The sequence below is a fragment of the Taudactylus pleione genome, unplaced genomic scaffold, assembly GCF_031769625.1.
Source record: "Taudactylus pleione unplaced genomic scaffold, aTauple2 ptg000372l, whole genome shotgun sequence".
NCBI classification, from domain to species: domain Eukaryota; kingdom Metazoa; phylum Chordata; class Amphibia; order Anura; family Myobatrachidae; genus Taudactylus; species Taudactylus pleione.
In genome coordinates, this window is record NW_028284773.1 from 1,764,921 (window position 1) to 1,782,010 (window position 17,090).

Here is a 17,090-nt window from a genome sequence, read left to right on the forward strand (position 1 = left end):
CTTTATTTAGCTTTTACAAGTATGGGCAAACAGTATTGCTGGACTAGATAACCCTAAGGAGGGGCAACCTCTCCATCTGCATTTATAGATGCAATTCCATCATTCTGCAAAGGTGGAGACCACAGTTTGAGACCACCCAGTTGTTGCAGTATGTGGATGATTTGCTCCTGTGTGCAGATACAGAGGGACAGTGTCAAAGTGAAACTAAATCATTACTTATTTTTCTGTGTGAACAACATTGCAGAGTGTCAAAAGAAAAATTGCAAACAGCTCAAGCACAAGTTACCTTTTTAGGACATTGTATTTCACACAAGATAGGATATCAGCTATACAGAAAGTGCCAGAGCCCACTACCACCAGGCAACTCAGAGCATTTCTAGTTCTAATAGAGTATTGATGGAATGGATTGCCAACGCATCCCTTATAATGCAGCCCCTCTATGATGCATTGACAGATACAAAAGACAAAACAGTAATATTAACATCAGAACAGAAGAAAGCTTTTATGCAGATAAAAACTGCAGTTACACAAGCACCAGCACTAGGATTACCCAGATATGACAGATCTTGTATGCTATTCTGTCATGAAACACAAGGACATGCTCAAGGGCTATTAGTGCAGGGACATGGTGGTAAACAACGGCCCCTGGCATATTATTCATTGCAGCTTGATAGTGTAATCAAAGGAGCACCCTCTTGTATAAGAGCAGTAGCAGCTGCAGCTATGCTTAACGACAAGGCAGCATATTTAGTGCTGGACCACTCATTGATCATACAGGTTCCCCACTCAGTAACATACTTAACCAGGCCAGAACTAAGCATCTTTCTGCAGCCAGGTTAACCAAGTATGAGGTAGCCCTACTAAGCCGTCCCAATGTGACCATTAGGATGTGAACAGTGTTGAATCCTGCTACATTGCTTCCAACGCAGGACTCAAAAGAGCAGAATAGTGAGGGAGGCATACATACACCTGTTGATAACATACGAGGTAATGGCAATAAGGAACACAACAGTGAGGATGATGAGGGAGATAATCTACTGCAAATGCAGTCACATAAAAATACCAATCAAAATTTTTCTGACCATGATTGTCTTGAACTTATGAAAATGGAAATGAAGGAACTAGAAAATGTAACAGATGTTCCCTTATCTAATCCAGACTGAGAATTGTTTGTAGATGGTTCTAGATATTATCATGAAGGGTCCCCAAGAACAGGGTATGCAGTCACCACCTTAGATGAGGTATTGATTCAGCAACCACTCCCACCTTCCTGCTCAGCACAGGAAGCAGAGTTGAGGGCACTCACTGAGGCATGTATAATGGCTGAAAATCAGACAGCAAACATTTACACTGACTACAGGTACACCTGGGGTGTGGCCCATGATTTCGAGCCTATTTGGAAGAGTAGGGATTTTATGGGATTGGCTGGTAAAACCATTAAGCATGCTGAGCTCATTAGATTGTTGTTTGCAGCCTTACAGCTTCCAAGTAAGAGTAGCCATTTTAAAGGTGCAAGCACACACCAAGAAGAAAACAGCTGAGGCCAAGGGGAATGCCAAAGCAGATGCTGCGGCTAAGCAAGCTGCCCTGTTAGCTATCCCAGCCCTCTATGGTATAGAAACAGACACAAAAAAAGACCCCTTAGACATACAGGCTTTACACCAGTTTCAAGAACAAGCCATAGAAGGTGAAAAGAGAGGCTGGGAGAAAGAGGGAGCCATCTGTGTTAATATACATTGGGCTAAAGCCACCAGGTGGTGCCTCCCAAGGGCCTTATATCCCCACGGTCCAGTGCATAATTCAAAGGAGGCCATGGTAAACACGGTGCTCCAGCACTGGATAGCACTAGGCTTTAATTCAGCAGCTACAGCATACGTAGCATCATGCCAGGTGTGTGGGAAACACAATCCAGGACAGACAGTAAAAGTACCACAAAGACATACACCAAAGCCATTATACTCGTTTCAGAGACTGCAGATAGACTATATTCAGTTGCCTAGGGTGGGGACATATGAGTACGCCCTCCTTTGTACAGACCTCTTCTCTAATTGGCCAGTGGGCATGTAGATACTAAATGGTACCCTCAAACTAAAGATACAAGAGATTATGGCACAGGCAGGAAAGACATGGGTGGACTGTCTGCCCATAGCTTTATATTCAGTTAGAACCACCCCCAGTAAGAAACATAAGCTGTCACCTTATGAGATACTATTCTTAAGACCTCCTAAGACAGGGTGTTAGTTCCCCCCAACAGTTGCAGCACAATCATGCAGATTTAACAGACTATGTAGCTACTCTTTGTAATCAAGTGAATAACATCCATTCTTTAGTTTTCTCCTCCCTTCCAGACCCAGAAGCGGTACCTGGTGTACATTCATTGGAACCGGGCGACTGGGTATTCACTAAGAAACACGTCAGAAAGTCTCTGGAGCCAAGATTTGATGGTCCATATCAGGTTCTGTTGACTACACCAACTTCAGTGAAAATTGGAGGAAAGAGCTCGTGGATGCACACCTCACATTGCAAGAAGTCGACGGTCAAGATTGAACCACCATCATGAATCCTTTTTGTGTGATAATGTTGGCTATACTTAGTCTAAGGGTATTGCCCACACACCAGGGGACAACAGGAGGACAAATAGAGTACTCTAGGGTAGTCTATGGTAACCAGACTCACCAGTTACACAGATTTAATGTAACCTGGTCAGGAGGTTCGATATATGTAAAAAGTTTGGGACAATATAATATAAGGCATCTCTACTGGGTACCAAGGGAGCATGATAATATTACTATCATAAATGGAATAAAAATTAAGTGTTGTACTGATAAGTTTACGGGTTATAAAGAATTTAAGAAAACGTGGGCATGGTGTATACCCATAGGAAGCCCAACAACTATAGAAAGAGGTGTAGTGCTAGTTTGCACTAATACCACGCAATTACCAAATAATTCAGTAATAATGACAAGGATGTATGTCCTAAATAGCAAACCCACTATAAGGAATGACTCACTAGTTAAAGTTCCCTCCACTTGTGTAAATGTGGGTACCCAAAGACAAACCACTATATTAAGATTTAATATTTCTTTCCCCCCAGATCCAAAATGCTATAGCAGACAAAAGAGAGAATGGTATGATACATTGCTAGGAGCATCAGGAACAAGTACAGGGTTACTTAATAGTATAGATACAGAAACTTTAGCCAGCAAAATGAGTAATGCAGGAGAAGATGAGAAGATTAGTTACAATGCAAGCTACATGGATACCTACAGTATTTACCCCATTACAGGCCAGTATATCTTGGGATAATGAATATTTACAGGTGTTCAATAGCACATTGTTTAACACACTTTACCTGTCAACAAATGTTTCTGAACTGTTTAATTGGACTGAATGTTCTCTCAGAACCATGCATCAAAATATGCAAAAGGGTAAAGCACAAACACAGTTAATGACAGGTAACGAACAAGTATACAGAAGGATGTTTAATATATCTTCTTTGTTATGGATACAAGTTCAGGGAAAGAAGATGTTGTGTACTGACAACTTTTGCACGGGTGAAGTTCATGTCTATAATTTCACACAGAAACAGGTTATGTGTAAGTACTTCATCTTACCAGTCCCCTTGTAGACAACTACTGGAGGCACTCAGTTGTCGACTCCCCTGATGAGAGGTACAAACATAGACACCAGTAATAGGACACATGACTAATCCCTATGTACTGATACCGATGATGATTTAGTATGTCCTCAGCAAACACAGCTATATGAGCCTTGTAAGTTAGAACACCCAACTAATGTATGCAACTGGGAATTGCATGATAAAGAGGTGGATATGTTTATAGAGGTAGAGCCTCCGGTTGTATGCCTAGTCACATATGATATGAATACAACTTCCCTCTATAATTTACCAAATCCTTATTCTGGATGCTTATTTAATGTTACACACCTCAGGTGGAAGAACACTACTTATGTTTTCTAAACGAAGAGACAAGAAGATGTACAGTTTGAATTTCAGGTGACTGAGATACCTCCCCATAACCTTACAGTTAATCTCCAAAGTATCATTAATGCCATTAATAATACAGAAAAACTTGCTCACCACTTGCAGAAAGTAAAATATTCTGCCCATCATGTACAAATGCAGACAGTTGTAGAAGTAGAGAAATTGGTGGAAGTAGCCACACAATTAAAAGATAATTTACAGCACCATTGGTGGGATGTGTTCACAGGTAACTCACCTTCAGTCAAAAGGATGTTTAGTGGTCTCATTCACCCAGTAATCGTTATAATCATTGTATTAATTTTGCTCATTTTGTGGAATTGCTCTCTATCTTATAATATCAGGAAAATGGTAAATAAAGCATCTGCACCGGTAGGGACTCTCTTTGTCACACATAAGAAGAGTGCCTCTGAGTGGGAAAAGTGTTCAGCATGTGAAAGAATTACATTGATCTCACCTGAGAAGAAATGTGTTTTCTGTAGTACTGATGTTGGAAGAAACCCCTCTTTCTAGGGAAAGATGCACCAGGATTCTTGGTATTCAGGTGATGAATGATGCTTGCATCTACTTGCATAGGGTGACTATGGAAGTAATATAGTTACTATGAAAGCCATGACTCCAGTAAGGGAAAGATAGTATGTTTTAATAAAAAGAGCGGATTGTGAGAGTCTATAATAATTTATAGTGTTTATTTAAAACATACTGTATGATTCATCAGTATTTATGAGAAAAAGCCATTTTCCTTTACACAAATATCATGAGATTCAGCCAGCATTATACTGAACGAGCAGTTACAAGACAACAGCAGCTTAATGATCCCAGAATAGGATACTAAGTCTGGACACTGTGAAAAAAAAGGCAAACTGAAGATGCATTGACACATCCTATGTACTTGTTAAACCAATCATATGTATTCTTTTCTGTCAAACCATTTTTGGCAAATGTTTGTGACAGCAGTTTTCTGAACTTATAAAAAACGGCTCAAAGGGGATGTACCTCTCAGAGCTAAGTGGAATTCATCACAAGTGTGTTGAGTTTCCTTATCTTCCCAGCCGGCTGTAAGGAAAATTAATAAAATAGGAGCAGTGTTTCTCATACCATGATCCAGGGGTAGGAAGCCTCGTCACCCAAACAGAGCAGAGGCTGAAATGAGACCATGACCTGGGTTAAATACCTTGAAAATGTGGCCTGGGAAATTCCAATCACCCTACCAGTGACAGACTGGAAGTTTCCTGTAGCCAAAAAGTGCAACACACTCAAATGCTTGTGCAGTCCTGAGACAGCACATGAGCGACCTGTCTCAGGGTCTAGGTTCAGTTTGACATGATCACACAGATGGAATATGTTGGCTCTATTGAGCCTGAACATCTGTATGACCTCAGCATCGGCCAATGCGTTCAGGTTCAAATGCCCCCTAAAAAACGCTGCCTCCGTGGTACCTGCACAACCTCTTCAGCCTGCTCAGTTTCAAGCTCCAAATCTCCACCAGCCTGGTGGTAGAGCCTCTGCCTGGGAGTGTCCTCATTACTGGAAGTACAAACACATGTAAAATTGAAAAAAACAGGTGCGAGTTTCGCGTAAAGTTGACATTTTCCCTTAAATTTACAGTGGTCTCGCAAGAACCCACAGCTCACAGGCATGTCTGTTGGAATCGGGAAATCCCGCGCGAGATAATCAATTTCATGGGCTAGTTTACAAACTCGTTTTTTGGTAAATTTGCGGACTGTATTTCTGACATGTTAAAAAGTACCGATGTTTGCGGAAAGAGAGGTAAAGCGAGATTTAAATCTCGGGCTCGAAAACATGTGCGAGAACCAAAAACCCACCTGAGTTTGCAATCTCGACCAAACTCGATTCTTAGTAAATTTACCCCCAAGAGACATCCTTGGTGGCAACATTTTTAATGCACTCTTACATATATTTTTAATACAGCAGCGATTAAGTATAAAAATAAAAAAATAAATAAAAAGCACGCAATAAATAAAATGAACTTGTTTAATATTTAATATTTTACTGACCTAATTTTAAGGTGGAAATAAAAGTTATGTTTTATGAACTCTCATCAATAATATAGGTCATTAAGAATTTAATGTAAATACCTCCTCATTTTGACTCTGGATGGGTAATAAACTATAAGAAAGTTTCAAACATATCTCAATTATTATAAGGGGTCATTAGAAATTAAATATTGTTTTGAACTAGATTAGAGCAACATTTGGTTTGTGAGTGCTCCGCAATGGGAATGCTTCTCTTCTTGTTTTGACTTTAACACTTTAACAGTCCAGCCAAGATATGACTTCAAATCTAGGTGATAGATTTTACTTTGGAACAAGAAAAACAAGTTTGTTTAGGTACCTATTACATAAACACATCTAAGTTAGCGTGGTTTCGCTGAGCACTGACGTGGGCGTGGTTTTAGATTCATTGGGGTAAATTTACTAAAGTGCGGGTTTTAGAAGTGGAGTTGTTGCCCATAGCAACCAATCAGATTTTAGCTATTTTCTTCTAGAAGGTGCTAGATAAATGATAAGTAGAAGCTGATTGGTTGCTTTGGGCAACAACTCCATTTCTAAAAAACCCGCACTTTAGTAAATATACCCCATTTTAAAAACTTGCCTCTGTAACAACTAGCCCCGCCATCCCCTAGTTTATATAAATTATTTATTTCTGCACTTTTCATTATTGTCATTTGCTATTTAAATACACAAATGCCCTGGCAACACATTAGCATCTCAAAAATGGATATTTTCTTACACATATCACTAGTTTCTCCATTTTAAGCCCTTGTATTGTATATCAAGTTTATGGTAACAAATTACAAACTGAATAAAACACATGAAACTGTGGACTGATCGGCCCATGTTGGCAGCTCAGATTATAATACATCTTTATTGTTCCCTTTATCAGATTGTGATACCAAGCTTTCTTTATTATCTAACACCTTTGTGGACTTTCAGACAATATATGCCTGGTCCCAGCTGGGGTGAAAACAAAGTACTGTACACCTAATATACAATTAGGTGTCAGTACACAGCAGCTTGATGACAAGAAAGCAATACTGCATTGTGATAATCATATCTAGATACTTTTATCCTCAAAGGTGGACAGTTGACAAGAAGCAATAACCCTAAATCTAGCATGGGCAAATAAGGAGAAATGTGCTCAGACAATGCCAAAATGATACATACTCTGCAATGTCAAGACGGTAAGCCCTTATAAATTGTTTTATTGGCTAAACACCACTGTATTTACTGCTCTGCCACTAGGTGACACAATACATACTTGACTACTGTTTTGATAGCGCGATGTGTTTTGGATATTATTTATAAACCTTACTTATTATAAGAAGAAATGAAATAATTTACACCAATACCAACTCTAAAATAAATGACAATGTTTTGCTTAAAAGCAAATTAATTATACATGTATTATGGTATAATTTGTCAAAGCAGACTTACAACATAAAAAAACAACAGGTTCAGCAGCAGCAACAAAATGATTATTTGCAATGCCTAGCATAGACTCACAAGGTGACAATCAGTCCTGTTTATACTTACAGCCCAGCGCCCCGCGACTCTATCGACCTACGATCTCTCCTGCTCAACCCGACTGACCGACCCCTCCCCTATTTGATCAATCTTTTATACTTTTTCCCTCTCTGCTACTGAGATATTCTAAAATGATGAATATTAATTCATTAATTCAATATTCATGCGCACTAAACATTTCACTTATAATATCTTTTAATAATAACAAAACCTAAAATCTCCTTTCTATGTTCTCAAAATACTGGTGACCGCTTATAGGCCAAGGCTATCCCGATTAACTCCCTTCTTGTTTATACGGATCTGGGACCTACTGTCTCCTAGTCAGTTCATACTCAACTAACCCATTATTCTGTCTTGCTAGAGAAGAAATGGTTTTGATCAGTTCTAATTTATACCTATTTCTGTAATAACATTTATACCTTTAGATTAAACAATATTAAACAATAATACGTGTTGCTTCAGACACACACCTGCCTACTTTAGAGAGAGGGTAGACCTCATCTCTAGGCCTGAGGCCATTCGACACATGTGACAGTCCTCCGCAACTTACAACTAATATATATCTTGAATCATTTCTATGTACTCTTAATTGCAATGAAAATAATGAAATACATAAGCATGCATATATTCGTGAATTGCTGAAGGGATATGTACGGCTACATATTCCTGTGCTATCAGTTCCGTCCTCATGAAATTTGAGGGGTCATAACTCCGAAAAAAGTTCATATCTCTGAAGAAAGTTCATATCTCTCTTAGATTGCATCATCGAATTTCTTCTTAATACATTGGAAAATCTTTTTGAAGCATTTCACTAATATATAGAAAATCAACAATATCATCATGACAAAAAATATTAATCTTCCCAATGTGTACATAACATTGCTTAACCAATTTCCAACCCATGCGAACTAGGTACTGGGGTTCGACCAGGTGAACCAGCTGTCAGGAATCACACCCTCATGTTTATTTATTACGCAAATTCATTTTTAACCTGAGTAATTTCATTTAACCTTTATTTTATTTCTTCATAAGAATTTGTGAAGTATGTACAACACTTTAACTCATATACTGTTTGTAATGTTACACAATATCCAAAGTTGCAGCTGTAAGGTAGTGTGTGCTGCATTTTAATTCAGTGTTTTATTGCTTGAAACTCTCTTACCACAATGTCTGCGATATTGTTTATTAATTCCCTAAGTACCAATTGTTAGTATGTTACCAAATCCCAAACCAACCTTATAACTTTGGGACAGTGTAAAGAGGTGCTTTTACTTCTCCATATACTATTTGTATTTCTATTTACCATTCTTACACAGTAATTATTTCATATGTTTCTTTTAGATTTTCTGTTGTATTACCTTTGCATCAAGTAGCGATGTTCTTATAAGACCCTTTTCAAAAGAATTCACCGGTAACCATCAATAAGCCTTATGCCCACACATATAATATAACCCCTGCGGTAGTGTCATGGTTTATTAGACAATGTGTTAGAAAAACATTATAAGGAACATTACAACGGGCACTCTTTTCATCCACTCTTTCTTCTTGCTTGTTCCATTCTGCGATATGATGACTGTATGTTTTATTGTACCCCAACATTCCTTCTGTTATTACACAGTTTATTAATGCACTCACATATAATTTTTTATTAGGTTTTTGTGTATTTAATAATTTCTAAAAGATCCCCAAACAAGTTTAATTCAGTAAGATCCTCCTTGTAAGATTGTGTTACAAACACTGGTTCCCAAATAAATACCTTCAGCTCCTGTACCATTTTGTTAATACACATGATGTTGTCCTATCATACCTTGGATACCTTGTTAATTCCAAACATAGGGAACCTGTAACATTATAAGGTTCAAGTGTATGAGTTCCACATAGTGAGTGAAGTGTTGTTTGATTTCTGTGCAATGAGAGAGACATTAGCACAACATTCCCTGAATGACATTGTGACTACATACCCAACAATCAACTTTATTGTTCTTCCTATCAGCTCATGATAAGTGTTAAGGGAAGAAGTGTCAGTTTGTATAGAGGTGCTCTCTTTGCACCATTGTATACCCCTTTTCTAAATTTAAACCACAGTATTTACATACTGTATACCTTGGAATTGTGAGACAACCTTTCACACCTGTGCCTTACAGTAATGGTTCTTTTTTTCCGATACTTCATCAGATGTATCTTGCACCTAGTACCAGTATGAGACCTTATTTACCTGTAATGTATTTCTTTTTCAAACATTTTAATTATTTTTTTCCTTGGTCTTTTGACCATCCTCTGATGTGTACCTATACCTGGGAGTATCAGTAGTAAAATGAGTGTGTGCATCTTTTATGACTCTTAATGTGATTAAAACCATATCCCTTATGATAATGAGTTTTAAAATAGGAATGGAGTCTACCAATATGACCCCAGCAGTACCCCTAGGATAACTTTCCACACCGTCCTCATCAGTCACGAGTCCTTGTCATCTCCTATTCACTATAAAAAATAAAAAATGGAAAAATGGAAAAAAAATAACTTTCCCAATCAATGGATACACAGAGACTTGATCACCAATAGCCATCTTTCCTTTTCTTTGTTCACAACCCGCAGAACACTACTAATAATGTCCCCGATTCTGTGAACCTTATCTTGGCCTGAACTGTGGCTCTAATCAGGCCCATCATCAAATAAGTTTATTAGATTTAAATCACATTCAATGTCTTTATCTGTGTCTTCTTTGGCTTTAACTGACCTCACCGCTGGGTCGGAAACCTTCTTGCAGTGAGATTTTGTGAATCCAATTGTCCTTTCCAGCCACATCGAGGTTGTTAGCAGAACCTGGAACGGGCCTTGCCAGCGATCTATGAGACAACCAGAATATAAGAAATTTCTCACCATTACATAGTCTCCAGACTGGACTCCATGACAAGGTTCTTCTGGGAGTCTCTTCATAAGCTTTCCTTGCTTTTCTTTAGATGCTGTGAGAATTGTATAACATAGTCCGTAGTTAAATCATATAACAGTGACAAGTCTGTTGCTGGACTTACAATCGGGATAGGCAGTTTTCCAAAAAGTAGCTCATAAGGCACAGGTTAAGTGGCTGCTTTGGAGTGGTGTGAGTGCTATACAAAACCAGATAAAAGTCCCAGTCAACTCATGGTAGTCTCCATACCCACCTCATCTAACTTGTACTCAATGTTAGTGTTTACACATTCAATTTTACTTTTTTTTATAAACCCATATGTTGACATATTGCTTGTAATACCTTGAAAATGTGTACCTCTGTCACCTTCAACAACACATAGGATACTATATTATATCTGGAAACACAAATAACGGCACAAATTCTTTGCTGTGAATGATGCTGCACACGATGTAGGATTTCTGTGACAACATCCGGAAACTGTGAAGTACTCACAAACAATAAATGGTCAGATAAACACAAGGTATCCAGGACACACTGAACCTGCTAATGATAGTGAGATTAGTTGCAGGAAGGACACGAATATCAGTAATAATCATCAATTGTATCAGCTGAATCAGATCTAACAGTTCACTTCTGGGGAATAGTCATAAACAAATTGTTGATTAGAATAAACAGGCATAAATATAGCAGTAAGCTTAGACATTTAAGTTAGCTTCAGAGACAATAGTCTATAAGATACAAATCTTGGTATTATTTATTAAAATAAGCAAGCATAGAGAAAGCAATAAGCTTAAGCGTTACATCAACATTGTCATCACCAGAGACAGGAGTCTCTGGGGTTCAAATCTTGAAAAAAAACAAAAAACAAAAAACAAAAGGGGGGTCAGTCGGGCCAGCTGTGAGAGCCGGTGCTGCTGTTGGCTGACTGCCACCTTGTTCCACCTCTTAGCTTCCTGCTGCCATATTGCCAGACATTGCAAATACTTAACCCTATTCTTCACCAACTTAGACAAAATAATTGTTGCTTTCAAAGCCTCCAGAACAGATTGGTTAAATGTGCCAGCAATGGGGAAATGACCAGAGGTCCATCCGGTCATCCCACTCCACCCTGCAACAAACCTCACACTCTCATCTCCGTACCTGTCTTTCATACCTGCATACATACTTGTCATTCTTAATCACATATGCTTTTGTTTTATTATTATTCCTAGATCCCGCATTACGCTACCCTCATTCCCCATCCTCTGTTGCATTTTTTTAAACATTTTTTTTTAAATAACCACCCTCTTAACTCTTGGCAACTCACTTGATGCCATATTAAAAAAATGTCTTTCTCTCTTTTTTTTTCTTTCTCTGCTGCAAAAATAAAACTGCATTTTTTTTCTCAAATAGCTATTCTCTATGACTTTGAAACGGGAACACTCTTCCAGCTCCTCAAATAAGCTTTTACACTTGCAATGAGAAATATTAATTCTTTCTTAAGTACAAGTTTTGTTAGTGGGATACCTTTACAATTTCATGGTAAACTATCCTGGTTTCAGATTTCCGTTTCACCAAACCAATTCCTTCTCACCTTCATTCAAACAACCATTACCATCCAGGTGCGTCACGCGCCATTCTCCCCATACTCTGTAGCTTATCAAGCTACATTCAACCTCTGCAACCTCAAATCACTTGCGCTTACCCTCTTATCACTTACTTTGTCCACCTTCAATCCCATACAAGTACTGAGACAATGTTGCCTTTTAAAAATCAAATGAGATTAACTGTTTCTTTCACTTTAAAATTGTGACACGTCTGTCAAAATGAAAACCCCAAAAAACTACCCTAATCGTGTTTCCTGTCCTTCGTTATTAGGCCAAACACATCTCAGGTACGATCTGACCTCGTTAACAGATTCAGTACTTCAATTACCTTGTGCCCCCCTTTATTAGGGTTCAGGACACCTTTTGCATCACTTGTAACTACACAAGCCTACTTATATACCTACCTTCCTTTATCAGGTACCTTTATCCACGTGGTTAGATTTATATCTAACCACGTGGATTTTTCTCTTTGTTTACAATATTACTCCGCAATTCACATAACCAGATTCATGTCTCTCTACTCCACTTCTCATACAAGGCATACTACAGGGGAAAATGGGAAAAGCTAGCTCACCAAATGCCTCTCGTCCTAACCCCTTGCTGACATTTAATTTTTATAACCACAAAACCAACCACCAAAAAACTCAACAATACTACCCCTAATTTCTGGGAAAAATGACTCAAATACAATTTCAAATTTCTGGAAACAAGGAATCACACAACAATTCTAATAAACTGCTTCCGTCGGAATCCACATCCTCAATTTCTAGTAAAACCAAATCAAATGACAAATGACTCTCTAACAACACTATTGAATCGAAAACCTCAAACCTCAATTTCCAAGAAAAGCACATCAACATTACATATATCATAAAATATTAGGAAAAACTCATCTATGGTAATCAAATCCTTTACTAAATTTAACACAGCAACATATGCACAATTAAGACACATCAGGGGTCCCTGTCAATGGGGCTGTCAATGAAAGAGAAAGACAGAAGAATGAGGAAAGGTAAAAGACAGTATGCACAACCCTTTTTTTTTTAAGAAAAAGTTATAGATCACTCACACAAGTTGCATACACTGCTATCTACGGTTTTATAGTGTCTCTTTTTTTTGACACAAGACCCTAATCTAACCCCAGCTCCAATCAGAAGCCATAAGCGATACTCAGGTGGGGTCCTTACCAGAATCTGCTGCCGTGAAGGTCAGCCAATTACCCAAACATACGTCATTCAACCAATCATACGTCACTCTTTCATACAGAGCAGGGAAGGAAGGAAAATGAAGAAGAAAAAAAAACAAAAACTGGTTTGCGCAAAAAAAAAAAAATTCTCAGAGTGAGCAGAAAAAAAATAGAAGATATCAATAAAACTTCTTAAAAAAACATCAATCTAATAATAATTTCAAAAATAGATATATCAAGAATGCCAAGAAAATCACTTAACTTGCAAATTTAAAATCATCTCTATTCTACACTCAACATATTTCAGTGCATGGGGAAGGAGAAAAAAACCTCAGCAAATACCATTTACTTTCCCTATCTATTCGGCACACTGCCCAGACAAGAAAAGGAGGGGAGAATCCCTCCTCCTAACACCATTTCTCCAAAATAAAAAACTTTTTTATACAAACTACACAATGGAGAAAAACCTTATTTTAAGAAACAAATCCTACCAAAACAAAACAAATCCAAAACATTCAATACAGCACAATCAACTTAACCACCATATCAAAGACTGAGGGAGAGAGAAAAAACAAAACTGCATGTTTAAAAATAAAAAAATTTCTAATGAGCAAAATAACTCACTGCCGTGCACTCTCTCTCAATCACCGATATGGCGGGCATCAACAGGTGTATCTCGCTGGGGTCTCCATGATTGATATCGTGGTGTGTTTTGGATATTATTTATAAAGAAGAAATTAAATAATTCACACCAATATCAACTCTAAAATAAATGACAATGTTTTACTTAAAAGCAAATTAATTATACATGTATTATGGTATTATTGTCAAAGCAGACTTACAACATAAAAAAACAACAAGTTCAGCAGCAGCAACAAAATGATTATTTGCAACGCCTAGCATAGACTCACAAGGTGACAATCAGTCCTGTTTATACTTACAGCCCAGCGCCCCGCGACTCTCTCGACCTACGATCTCTCCTGCTCAACCCGACTGACCGACCCCTCCCCTATTTGATCAATCTTTTATACTTTTTCCCTCTCTGCTACTGACATATTCTAAAATTATAAATATTAATTCATTAATTCAATATTCATGCGCACTAAACATTTCACTGATAATATGTTTTAATCATAACAAAACCTATAATCTCCTTTCTATGTTCTCAAAATACTGGTGACCGCTTATAGGCCAAGGCTATCCCGATTAACTCCCTTCTTGTTTATACGGATCTGGGACCTACTGTCTCCTATTCTGTTCATACTCAACTAACCCATTATTCTGTCTTGCTAGAGAAGAAATGGTTTTGATCAGTTCTAATTTATACCTATTTCTGTAATAACATTTATACCTTTAGATTAAACAATATTAAACAATAATACGTGTTGCTTCAGACACATACCTGCCTACTTTAGAGAGAGGGTAGACCTCATCTCTAGGCCTGAGGCCATTCGACACATGTGACAGTCCTCCGCAACTTACAACTAATATATATCTTGAATCATTTCTATGTACTCTTAATTGCAATGGAAATATTGAAATACATAAGCATGCATATATTTGTGAATTGCTGAAGGGATATGTACGGCCCCATATTCCTGTGTTATCAGTTTGTAAATGGCTTGGTGGAAAAACCTGTGCTCCACTTGCCGTTATATTTTCCTTCTGGAGGTAAACATGGATATAGAAAGTGATGAAACTTCCCTGCCAGCTCCCCTTACCCAGGTTTGAAGTGCAGCAGTGGGCAGGGACTCACAGTGTAAATGGAATGCATGGCTATAAAGCAGCATGCAGTCTGGACTACAAATACTGGTCTCTCTTGGCTGTGTACCTGGTATTCTGGAGGTGCCTCCCCTCCTCTCAGCACTCCTGCTGTTGCCTATTTGCCAGGGCCGGCTCTAGGGGTGTTCGACCATGCAGGCACGCCTCCAAATAACAGCACATAGGGGGCATGGCCTATGGTAATTAGGTAACGCCCCCATTTTCGGGCGCGCATGGCTCCACTGCGCACGATGTTGGGGCGCACTGTAAAGAGCCTGCACAGGGTGCTCCGACCCTGGAGCCAGCCCTTCTATTTGCATAGCCAGCTTTAGACATGAGGCAGAACATAGATGGAAAAATAGATGCCCCAAGCACAAGTGTTCCAAAGTTCAAATTACAGCATCTAAATACATTATTTGCAACCAAATTACATCAATTATCCCTTACATTACATTGATACTCCCATACACGCACACACTACAGAAACAATATAAAGCAACACAGTCATAACTCAGTGATCTTTATACAGTAAACAGAGCATCCTATTGCTGTCCATATAATAAACATAGCCTCCAGTGCCCACCATATAATAAATACAGCATTGCAGTGACCACCATGGGTGTGGATTGAAAGATAGACTGTAAAAAGGTTGACAATGTCTAGACAGACACCAGATGTTAGACAGTCGACAGGGACAAAAGGTCGACACTAAAGGTCGACATGTAAGAAGGTCGACAGGTACAAATGGCCAACATGGCCAATTTTTTTCTAACCCTAATCTTCACCATAACCCTCCCCTTGGTGCCTAACCCTAACCCTCCATCCTGGTGCTTAACCCTAACCGTCAGGGTAGGTGCCTGACCCTAACCTTCCCTTCTTTTGCCTAACACTCCAGTAAGTGCCTAACCCTCCCTCCTGCTGCCTAACCTTAACCATTGGGGTTAGTGTCTAACCCTAACCATTGGGGTAAGTGCCTACCCCTAACCCTCCGATAAGTACCTAAACCTAACCCTAAAATCAACTTTACATTTTTGTGGCGACCTTTTGACCATGTCGACCATTTGTACCTGCCGACCTTCTTACATGTCGACCTTTTGTGTTCCAACCTTTTGTCCCTGTCAACCTTTTGTTCCTGTTGACCTGCCTATTGACTGCCTAACATCTGGTGTCTATCTAGACATTGTCGACCTTTTTACTGTAGATCTATAGACCGGATCCTGACCACCATACAATGATTGAAGTTTTGTGATAGCTAAACAATACATGGAGCAGTTGTGAGACTGTCATAGAATACAAAAGCATTTTTGAGACCTCCATATGTTAAATATACATCTAGCCACAGTGTGCTATATACAGGCCAAGAAAGGGCAGTGTATCTGTGGGACAGATGAGTGCACTGTTGCCATAGTAATTGGTGGGTATAAGTTAGGGTAGTTATGACTTTTCATCAGAAGAGACTATCAACTCTTGTACGCTATTAAGCAGAGTAAGCCCATGCATTGGGTTCACATATATTAGTGTCTGTTAATCTGCAGATAGGTTGGGTATTGTCCAACCACTAATTGGTTTGAGTAGTATTCAATATCAGTCAGTAATAGTCACTGTGCAACTCTGTAAATAGAATTAAGTCCCAATGGTAGTAGGGTCTAAAGGTGCGGCGTCCCATGACCCCAGGTACCCTACTTACCCACAGTAGTCTTCCAATAAGTCGTTACTTATCCCTCCTCACCTCTCCTTGACCGGAGCCGTGGGAGTGGAAGCGGGGGATTTGGTTACAGCTCGTCCTGGCTTGTCCTCGGTTCCGTATGTTGGAGTGCGTGGACATGTCACGCTCCAGCTTGGTTCCTTGGCAGCCTCGTTGGTCAGCTCCGTGATCGTGATACTTCTGGGTTGTAGTCTCGCGATACTACAATACCCAACCTATCTGTGGATTAACAGACAGTAACGTAAAGCCATTATCTATTAATCAAACACAATCTAATATTATTTATCAACCTACTCTTATCAAGGCTGCTTTCTCCCAACTTTTATTTTCTTAACCTTAGTATTTTTGGTTTCTAAATCTCTTGATTGTTTTTCTTGTTTTTGATTGTTTGTT

General features: G+C 38.8%; 1 pseudogene; it reads left to right on the top strand.

Annotated features, from left to right (window-relative positions):
- The window catches only part of LOC148508237 (uncharacterized), a 65,319-nt pseudogene extending 59,645 nt beyond the window's left edge, over window positions 1-5,674 (top strand).
- Window positions 5,675-17,090: the final 11,416 nt, after the last annotated feature.